Genomic DNA, 10,557 nt, shown 5'->3' on the forward strand with positions numbered 1-10,557 from the left:
TTAATGTGACTCAGAAGATTCGTTCATTTTGTGTTGGCAGCGCATGTGCATTGCGCAGCCTCCGTTGGTTAGTTATGTGAAAACCGTATAATCGTTGGGTTGCCACTCGTCCCGGTTTTCCCGGGATTGTTCTCTTTTCTGAGCGACTGTCCTGGAAAATTAATATTCTTTCCCGGGACACAAATTGTCCTGTTCTTTTGTGAAAATGTACATCGAAATTAGAATTTCATAGTTTCCAATAAATAATAAATCAATATCGTTTGGTTTCCTTCTACTGCTATTCTGTTGTCTTCCTGGATATGATCATTCATCCAATCTTGTGTCCGTAAACGGGTAAAACACAGCGAAGACTGGCCATGTGTATACTTTTATTTGACTGGTAGCAGAAAGAAAGCTTACGTGACGTCTAGTACTTGGTCTGCCGCGCGCATCCACATCCACAATCCCATCGTGTGAAGTGGTAAGTCCAGTTGATAGCTAGCTTCTTAAAAACTTTCTATTTATTTTGTCAGTTTTTTGAAATGGGTGGAGAGATGGACGAGGGAGACGACAAAACAAAATCAGACGAGCCACCAGCGTCAAAGGAAAAATGATTTACAACGTACAACTCAGACTGGGCGAAAAGAGAAAACTTTTCTGACAGAAAAGTAATAACTTTTATTTATTTATTAGCTTGTCTTAATTATACTGACTTACCTCAGGCTGCCTCAGATGTCCTGCTGATGACGATTAAGGCATTCGTCTGTTGCTCCTCAAAACTTATCGCAACAAAATAGTTGTAGGAAAAAATATCAAATCAAATCACTTTTATTGTCACACAGCCATATACACAAGTGCAATAGTGTCAAAAGTTGCCAAATGGTGGGTGGGGGAGGGTTTTGTAGCCATCCCGGAAGGGAGAGTAGCAGTGGTCCAAAACCCGGTCCCCTCGTGTGTTAAAACTAATGTGTTGGTGGTATTTTGGTGCGACTGATTTGAAACTGGCTTTGTTAAAGTCCCCGGTCACAATGAACGCAGCCTCGGGGTGCGCGGTTTCCTGTTTGCTTATAATCCCGGTTATCCCGGTTACAGTTCCTTGAGTGTCGGATTGTGGGGGGATGTACACAGCTGTGATAATGACCGCTGTGAATTCCCTCGGTAGCCAGAATGGTCGACACAGAATCATGAGAAATTCCAGATCAGGAGAGCAGAAAGACTTAGAATGTACGTTCCTCTGATCACACCAGGATTTGTTGATCATAAAACATACACCACCACCTCTGCTTTTACCTGAGAGGTAAAACCTAAATACTGATGAAACACAAAACCAAAAGCCTAAATATATCACTAAACACAAATTAATTATGAAGCCGCTAACAGACTCTCACACTTTTACATGCAAAACCTGAATCAGGTCCTTCCATAAAATTAAATCTAATTCTGGTGCTGTTATCACCACTCCATTAGGAATTAATGAGACACTTGTAGAGTACTATCAGGAGTTGTATACTTCTAAGTGCAGTGCAGATCAAGTAGATAGATATTGAGTATTTTCTTCACTCTCTGGGACTTCCCAAACTAAGCGATGCAGAAAGGGAAAGTTTAAATGCGGATATTACATTGGATGAAGTTTTAGTGGCTATTAAGGGTTTCCCTTATGGCAAAGCAGCAGAACCAGATGGGTTTTGTATAGAGTTTTATAAAACCTTCTCTGACCAAATTGCACCCCTTCTGTTAAGAATGTTTATAAATTCTATGGGAAAAAAGAAATGACCTGAATCTAATTATTCTGCAAATATTATACTTATTTTGAAAAAAGATAAAGAGACTATAGATCCGTCTTCATATAGACCAATTGCTCCTCTAGGAAATTATCTTAAATTATTTACTAAGATTCTTGCAAATAGGTTAAAGAAATGTATTACTTCCATTATAAATGAAGACCAAACAGGTTTCATTAATGTTTGTTGACTATGAATATTGTCTTTAAAAAATGGCAAAATCATGAAAAAGTTGCTATTTTAATTCTAGATTCCTAAAAGGCATCTGATCAAGTAGAATGGAAATATATATTTTCCACTTTAAAGGAATTTTGCGCAGGTCAAAGTTTTATTTCTTGGATTGAGATGTTATATCAGAATCAGAATTAGAATGTTCTTTATTGCCAAGTATGCTTACACATACAAGGAATTTGTCTTGGTGACAGAAGCTTCCATTGCACAAACAATACAACAACAAGACAGAGATAATAATAAAAAAAATAGAATAAAAATAAAAAGTGAATAGAAAAAATGAGTATATATAGAAATACACAATAAGACTATATATATATATATATATATATATATATATATATATATATATATATATATATATATATACAGTATACAGTATATGTATGTGTGTGTGTATATATATATATATATATATATATATATATATGTGTGTGTGTGTGTGTGTGTGTGTGTGTGTGTGTGTAGATATATATAAATATGTACACACACATATACAGTATACTATATGTGTGTATGTACGAATGTACAAATACAAATCTGTTATATACAGATGTTAGGGAATGTATGGCAGAAGAGGAAGGGTATGCTGGATAAATATAAATAGATTAAGCTGTGTATTGCACATAATTATTGCTCAGTGGGGCAGTTTTAACTGTTCATGAGATGGATAGTCTGAGGGAAAAAACTGTTCCTGTGCCTGACAGTTCTGGTGATCAGTGCTCTGTAGCGCCAGCAAGGAGGCAACTGTTCAAAAAGGTAGTGGGTTGGGTGAGTGGGGTCCAGAGTGATTTTTCCAGCCCTTTTCCTCACTCTGGAAGTGTGCTAACCCAGTGTACTAACCCTATCCCAACTAATTATCCTCTCAGTAGTCCGAACTGTCCTTTGTAGTCTTCTGATGTCCGATTTCATAGCTGAACCAAACCAGACAGTTATTGAAGTGCAGAGGACAGACTCAATGACTGATGAGTAGAACTGTATCAGCAGCGACTGTGGCAGGTTGAACTTCCTCAGCTGGCAAAGGAAGTACAACCTCTGCTGGGCCTTTTTCACAGTGGAGTCAATGTGGGTCTCCCACTTCAGGTCCTGTGAGATGGTAGTGCCCAGGAACCTGACTGAATCCACTGCTGCCACAGTGCTGTTTAGAATGGTGAGCGGGGTCAATGTTGGAGTGTTCCTCCTTAAGTCCATTATCATCTCCACTGTTTTGAGCATGTTCAGCTCCAGGTTTTGAGTGCACCTGTGAGCCAGCTGTTCAGCCTTCCTTCTGTATACAGGCTCATCATCATCTTGGATGAAGCAGATGACAGTAATGTCATCTGCAAACTTCAGGAGCTTGACAGATGGGTCCTTGGCAGTGTAGTCATTGGTATACAGGGAGAAGAGAAGTGGGGAGAGCACACATCCCTGGGGGGCACCAGTGCTGATCGTACATGTGCTGGAAGTGAATTTCTCCTGTCTCATTAGCTGCTGCCTGTCATCAGAAAGCTGGTGATCCACTGACAGATAGACATGGGAACAGACAGTTGGTGTAATTTAGTCCAGAGAATAGCTGGGATGATGGTGTTGAAAGCCAAACTGAAGTCCACAAAAAGGATCCTTGCATATGTCCCTGGTCTGTCCAGATTATGCAGGATATGGTGCAATCCCATGTTGACTGCATCATCCACAGACCTGTTTGCTCAAAAAAGCAAATTGAAGGGGATCTAGAAAAGATCCAGTAATGTCTCTCAGGTGGGCCAACACCAGTCTCTCAAATTACTTAATGACCACAGACGTCAGAGTGACGGTCATAGTAGTCATTAAGTCCAGTGATTTGGGGTTTCTTTGGGACAAGAATGATGGTGGAGTGTTTGAAGCAGCAGGGAACTTCACACTGCTCCAGTGATCTATTGAAGATCTGTGTGAAGATGGAGTCCAAGTGGGTGAAACACCATTTGGGCCCTGTTCTTTCCTTGTCTTTTGTTTCTGGAAGACACGGCACACCTCCTCTTCACAGACCTTAAGTGCAGGTTGAGTAGCAGGAGGGGGGAGGAGGGGGGTTGCAGGAGGTGTTGATGTTTGTGTGAAGTGAAGGTCAGAGTGGGTGTGGGGTGTGAGACTGGGCCTTTCAAATCTACAGTAAAACACATTCAAGTCGTCAGCCAGTTGTTGGTTCCGTACAGTGTTGGGGGATGGTGTCTTGAAGTTAGTTAAGTCTTTTAGGCCTCTCCACACAGATGCAGGTTCGTTAGCTGAAAACTTGTTTTTCAACTTATCAGAGTATCTTCTTTTAGCCACTCTGATTTCCTTATACAGTGTGTTCCTGGCCTGATTGTAAAAGATTTTATCCCCACTTCTGTAAACATCCTCTTTGGCATTACAGTCTTTACTACGGGTTTAGCTGATTTTAGTTTCTGCCTGTTGGTTGGAAGAAGATGAACCAGACATTGATCAGAGAGTCCCAAAGCTGCTCTAGGGACAGAGCGATATGCATCTATTATTGTTGTCTAGCAAAGATCCAATGTATTTCTGTCTCTGGTAGGGCATGTAATGTGCTGTCTGTATTTTGGCAGTTCACGGGTGAGGTTAGCTTTATTAAATTCTCCCAGAATAATAGTAAGTGAGTCCATGTGTTGTTGTTCCGTGTCTGTGATCTGATCAGCCAGCTGTTGCAGCACTGTGTTCACACACACGTGTGGAGAAATATAAACACTCACCAGAATAAACTAGGAAAACTCCTGTGGCGAGAACAAAGGCTTACAGTTGATAAAGAGTGCTTCCAGATTAGGACAGCACATCTTCTTTAATGTTGTTACATATGTACACCAACTTTCATTGATGTAAAAGCATGTTCCACCGCCTCTCGTTTTCCCTGTTAACTCCGCAATGCGATCCACTGTGAACAGCTGAAAGCCCGGCAGATGTAAAATTATTGTTTTTATTCATTCCCAGTTTATATTTTCAGTTTCAGATTGTTTTTATTCATTCTCATTTTATATTTGTATTTGTTTCTTGAAAAGTTACATTCAAAACAATTGGCACAAAAGTATTCCCATAGAAGTCCATCTTGAATTAACTGCGGAAGTGCACATAGATGCATTGTCCTTTGTTATGTGGCTGATGAAGGCTTTAGTTGGCAATTAATTTATTGTCTATGTATTCCAATTTAAGAGAGTGTTGTCCATCCTTTGACCAAGATGATACAAGTAACAGTCAGTGAGGGGCATCACAGGGTGGAAGCTTGTGAAGCTTGTGGCAGTTAATTTCAGTGAAGTCCATTCTGAGTCTAAGGTTCAGGCAGTAGCAGTGAAGTATCTCATGTCTTGAAGTTGGCTTCAGTTCATCCTCTATAAAGTCCATCGTAGTAGTCTGAAGTGATGTTGGCCTGCACAGGCTGCAGATAGTCGTCATCACTTAGCGACACATAGCACTGGAAGTCGGACATCAGACAGCCCTTGGTAACCTCGGGAAGTTTTTCTGCATCAGAATCAGATTACTATCAAATATAACACCTAAATTCTTTGCTGTACAAGACGAAGTAACAGTACATTCATCAAGAATCAAATTATATTTTAGCAGCTTACTTTTTTACATTTATTTATAGGTTTTTGTTCCAATAATTAGTACAGTACTTCTGTTTTGTCAGATTTGAGTAGAAGGAAACTTCTAGCCATCCAAACTTTGATATCATTGATACACTCTGCTAACTGGGAGTGGGACTGGGAGTATTCTTGGATGTAGAAAAAGAGTATCATATGATGTGGAAAGAAGGTTTATTACTTAAACTGGATCGAATGGGAATTAACAGAAGAATGTACAACTGGATTATGAACTTCTTATTTGACAGAACAATTAAAGTTAGGCTGGGATCCTCATACTCAAAGATATTTCCAGAAGAGAATGGTACTCCTCAAGGGAGTGTCTGCAGCCCAATTTTATTTAATATCATGATTAACAATATCTTCTCTAAGATTAATACTGGAATAGGAAGATCTTTGTAAAAAAGAGGATGCAATGTTCTATTTGTAGTGAAAAGCATGCAGTAAGTGAGGTGAAAACGTGAGTGAATAAATGGGGATTTCGATTATCAGTAGCAAAAACACTACTGATTTTTCCCCCCCCCAAAAAAATAAAAATAAATAAATCAGAACAAGTTTCAGCTATAAGATTTTTAGGATTATATGTAGCCAAGTGGAGAAATCTAGTCTTAAATTGGACGTACACCTTGCCATTGCAGCCTCTAGGCATGATCATGATTTCAAACTCGATTACACTTCCTAGTGCTTGACACATGTGCAGAGCGTTAGAGGCACTATAGGAAGTGTAATCGAGCTTGAAATCATGATCGCCAAGGAGACTGTCATACACATCTGGTTTGACATGAGGGTGAGTAAATGATAAGAGAATTTTCATTTTTAATTTTCGTCTCTTTAAGCATCTCAAGCAGTCAGTGAACATACAGACAAAACATCTTGTATGAAGTCTGGCAGAGCTTGTTCAGAGCATGACAATTATGAATACTTATATTCTTACATTCTTATGGGTGCCAGGTCGGCACATGTAACAGTGAAAGGAAGCGCTGAGGTGGACCATACAGAAAGCAGTAAAACATCCACAGATAAAAGTGTACCAAGTATATCAGAGGTGAAAGGATCAATCAGGGTATCTGTTATGAAGACATGGCTTGAGTTATGGGATAAAGAACCAAAAGGGAGACATATGTATAACATTCAAAAAGCAGTTGGACCTTAAGGGTTAAATAATACAAAAGACAAAATGACACCATTATATCAAGACTTTGAATTGGCCGTGTTGGATTAAATTATTCTTTATACATTATAGGCAAGCATGGATCAGGTAATTGTGGAAATTGTGGTTGCTCAGAGGCAATAAAACATGTACTGTTAAATAGTAATCCTTATAAAAGGAAAATATTTAATTTAGAACAAACATCAGAATCAACGGTAATCAACCACATCCAAGGTCTGTTACATAATGGCCCAAAGCAGTCAAAAATATAAAATGAACTGTTTAATAATTTGAAAGCAACAAGACATATTGATAGAATTTAGTTTAAAATAGAGGTTATAGTATGAATACTAGAGATAACAAATGGTATTATTATTAGGGCTGTCAATCGATTAAAATGCTTAATCATATTAATTACATGCCGATTAATTAATTAATCTCATTCATCATTATTTTCTGAGAAAGGCTTCCAAATAAAAGATAATTCTCATGAATAATGCATAATATTTTGAATATTTATAAATATAATATGTTGGGCCTATAATAATCAGATGCACAGGTAGCTGTCTAAACCTACTGGGCATTATTGCCTGCCACACCTCTACCAGTACCTTCAGTCATCTAGCTAGGGGGTCATCAGCCAGGAGCCACCCTTAAATACTGCCTCATCACAAATGTTCCCTATTACTACTTTCTCAGTTCTGCTCACTCCACTTTTCATCCTTCATTCTTAACCATGATGAGAAGCTCCCTTTCTCAGCTTCCTCTGCCATTTCCTTCAGAGACTTCTTCAACGCTGATCCAATGATACCATTGTCTTTCAATAGGTGCTGTATTGCTCTTCCCATAAATCCTCAACACCCTACCTCCACAGGGTAAATGGCAGCCCTCCATCCATTTTCCCTGCACTCAGCAGCCAGATCTGCATATTTTAACTTCTTCCTATCATGGGCTGCCTCCAGTCCCTCTTCCCAGGGGACAGTAAGCTTAATTATTATGACTTATCTAGCTGATGCCTATTATGACATTACGCCCAGGCTCAAGGAGGTAATAGCGACCTCAGAAGGAAATTTCAGCTGCTGGCCAAGGTCGACCACCATTGACCAATCCTTCCCAGGTGCCAGGATTGATCTTGCTTCCCTCCATGCAGTGCTTTTTGTGGCGGCTCCCTGTTTTACAAAGTCAATGAACTTCCTCTGAGGAGCATTTGATGACCTTTGTTTGTCTTTACTATACACACTTCTAGGATCTCTGCCAGATTTCACAGGACCTGATCATGTCACCACTTGTACTGCCCTCGTGCCATGGCGGTCTTGCACTCAGCCAAGATGTGCTGCAGATTTGCTCTTGGGGCCCCACAGAGGGGACAACTCTTCTCTTATACCACAGCAACAAATTTCCAGGGCTTGCAAGTGTATCATAGGTTGATCTTATTAGGAAACTTAGCTTGGCCAAGCGTACCTTCCACAGGTTAGCTCATCCTAAAACTCTATCAGATGTACCCTCCCAAATTGTCCAGTTATGGATGTGTTTTGTGTTCAAAGGATCTAACAGGTATTCGGTGTCATAAACACCACATTTTTAGGATGCTGTGTCAAGTTAAAAGTAGTGGAAAATTTTAAAATCCTGTTTTTTGTTGTGCTGTGCCCACCTGTTGTGCATCCTCCAGTGAGCAGTTCTCATTTTGTGGGTGCAGAGCTTGTGAGGTTTGCTGAGGTGCGCTGCCACCTATTGACTAGTTGTGCTTAATAACAGATGTACTTCAAGCTTGAATTGCTCATATGGTAGGAAAATCTGTACTTTTATTACAGAATTGATCTGTGTCAAGGGGCATGATTAATTGCTTAAATTTTTTTAACACGTTATTTTTTATGTAATTAATCGCACTGAATTAACATATTAAATATATATATATATGGGGGAGGGGATTGTCATCAGTTTCATAAAGTTGCTGTTTACCAGATTGATGTTTAGGCATGTTCCAACAAAATGACCACCATATGTTACCAGCTAAAATTTTAACAAGATCCACTTGTTTAAAATTCCCTAAATTATTATGCTTTATAATAATTACTATATAACCTTTATTTCGATATTAATCATCATCTACATTATTACAGCTCTGTGGAAATTAATTTATTATTTCCTTGACACCGTTCAAGTATAATTTTTTACGTAAACACATAGAAATTCATAGGGCAAAATACTTGTCACAATAAACATAAAGTGTCAAAAATTGCTTTGTGTCAGGTGACAATGAGAGCATGGATGAGATGTGCATGTCATTTGTTAACAGATAGGCAGCAAACGTGATGCTCACTGTCAAACACTAAAAACAGGGCTCTGTCAGCAGGTATTTCGTTATGCAGCTGTTATAATCTAGACCAATATAGACATTATTAATCATTTTTTTGCACTTCGAGATGGACTCTATAATCACAACAATGAATTTACAGTTTGTCTCTTTCCTGAGAATGTATACTTATTCCAGCGAACTAGTTGTCTTTAGTCTAATAAACAACCCACTTAGCACACGTACATCTCCGAGATGTCTGTTTTAGATCTTTTAATCTGGAAAGCATAGCATTTTATTTAACATCTGCTAAGCATCAAAAGATCAGATTTACAAACATTCTAAATTCTAAACATCTCAAAGACATCTGCTGAATGTCTTTTTGACATCCATGAGGAAACGTTTCATAGACATATTGCAGATGAGCAAACAACCTAAAAAATACTGTCTTGATCCTGTCCTGTCTGTCCTGTCTCTTCTGTTTGTTTTGGTATGAGTGTGTTTGTATCGTTTCTGAACTCCCGGCTTAGTCTTTGTTTGTATTTTGCCATGTGCTCTCCAACTCTGCCTGCTCGTTTCCCTCTACCTCACTCTCTTATCTAGTCTTTGTTTATTCCTCATTATGTTAATTGGTTTTCACCTGTTCCTCATAGGTTATCCTCTCTTTATATTGTGCCTTCTAGCTTGATGTTTTCACCAGATTGATTTATGTGAGATATTCACTCTGTCTAGCCTCAGTCAGTTTGGTGTTTGTTCCTGTGATCCTCTGTTTGGATTTTCTGTTCCTGTTTATTTTTAATAACAGCTCATTGATTTTCATCCTGTCATTGGGTCCTACTTCCAGAAGTGTGAATAATATGTCCACAGCTGGACCCAGTGGGAATCATGGGTATCTTTTTGAAACCCTGTTCTCCTGCTGCCCGAAGAGCATTCCGTGCGGAGAAGATTTTTGATCTATGCCAGGAGAACAGGTCGGTAAGGGAGTTTGCTTCTGCATTCCTGGTTTTGTCCTGGGCCTCGATTTCAACCAGGTCTGCCTGATGGACTTGTTCACTGCCAGCATGAATGAGCCTATCAGGTCGTGTGTTCCAGACAGGCATGTAGGTGAGAGTCTTTCAGAAATCATAGACCTGGCCATCAACCTGTGTTAGTTTATCTCCATGTGCGCCTTGAGGGACTCTCTCTATCTTTCCCCGGTCCAAAGGCAACAAAACTCTGTCACTGGAAGTGCCTGCTGCAACTGTTCTTCCCACTACTCAGGAGAGGAAGAGGAGGAGGAAGAAACTGGTCCCAGCATCAGCTGATGAACACCAAGAGGAATCTTAGTCTGCTGCTGACCGCCAGGAGGCGCCTGAGTTCACTGCAGCTTCCCAGAAGGTGCACGTGTTTACTGCAGCACCAAAAGAGGGGTCTGCCAATCCAGTCCTGTCCCCTGTGACAGCTTTAGATCAAGGCCTTTCCCCAGCTACCACCACCAATTCAAATCTCATTTCCAGTGGCTTCTGCCTTGTCAGTTCCTTCCTGAGTGACTGTCCTTTCCTC

The 10,557-nt window shown here is 39.7% G+C and overlaps 1 protein-coding gene across 1 annotated transcript in view; it reads left to right on the forward strand.

The window, feature by feature from the left end:
• LOC127432784 (14-3-3 protein gamma-like) overlaps positions 1-10,557 on the forward strand; it is a 678,408-nt gene that overhangs the window by 392,806 nt on the left and 275,045 nt on the right. The gene's annotated exons all lie outside the window — the stretch shown is intronic.

This window comes from Myxocyprinus asiaticus, chromosome 42, assembly GCF_019703515.2.
Source record: "Myxocyprinus asiaticus isolate MX2 ecotype Aquarium Trade chromosome 42, UBuf_Myxa_2, whole genome shotgun sequence".
Taxonomy (NCBI): Eukaryota; Metazoa; Chordata; class Actinopteri; order Cypriniformes; family Catostomidae; genus Myxocyprinus; species Myxocyprinus asiaticus.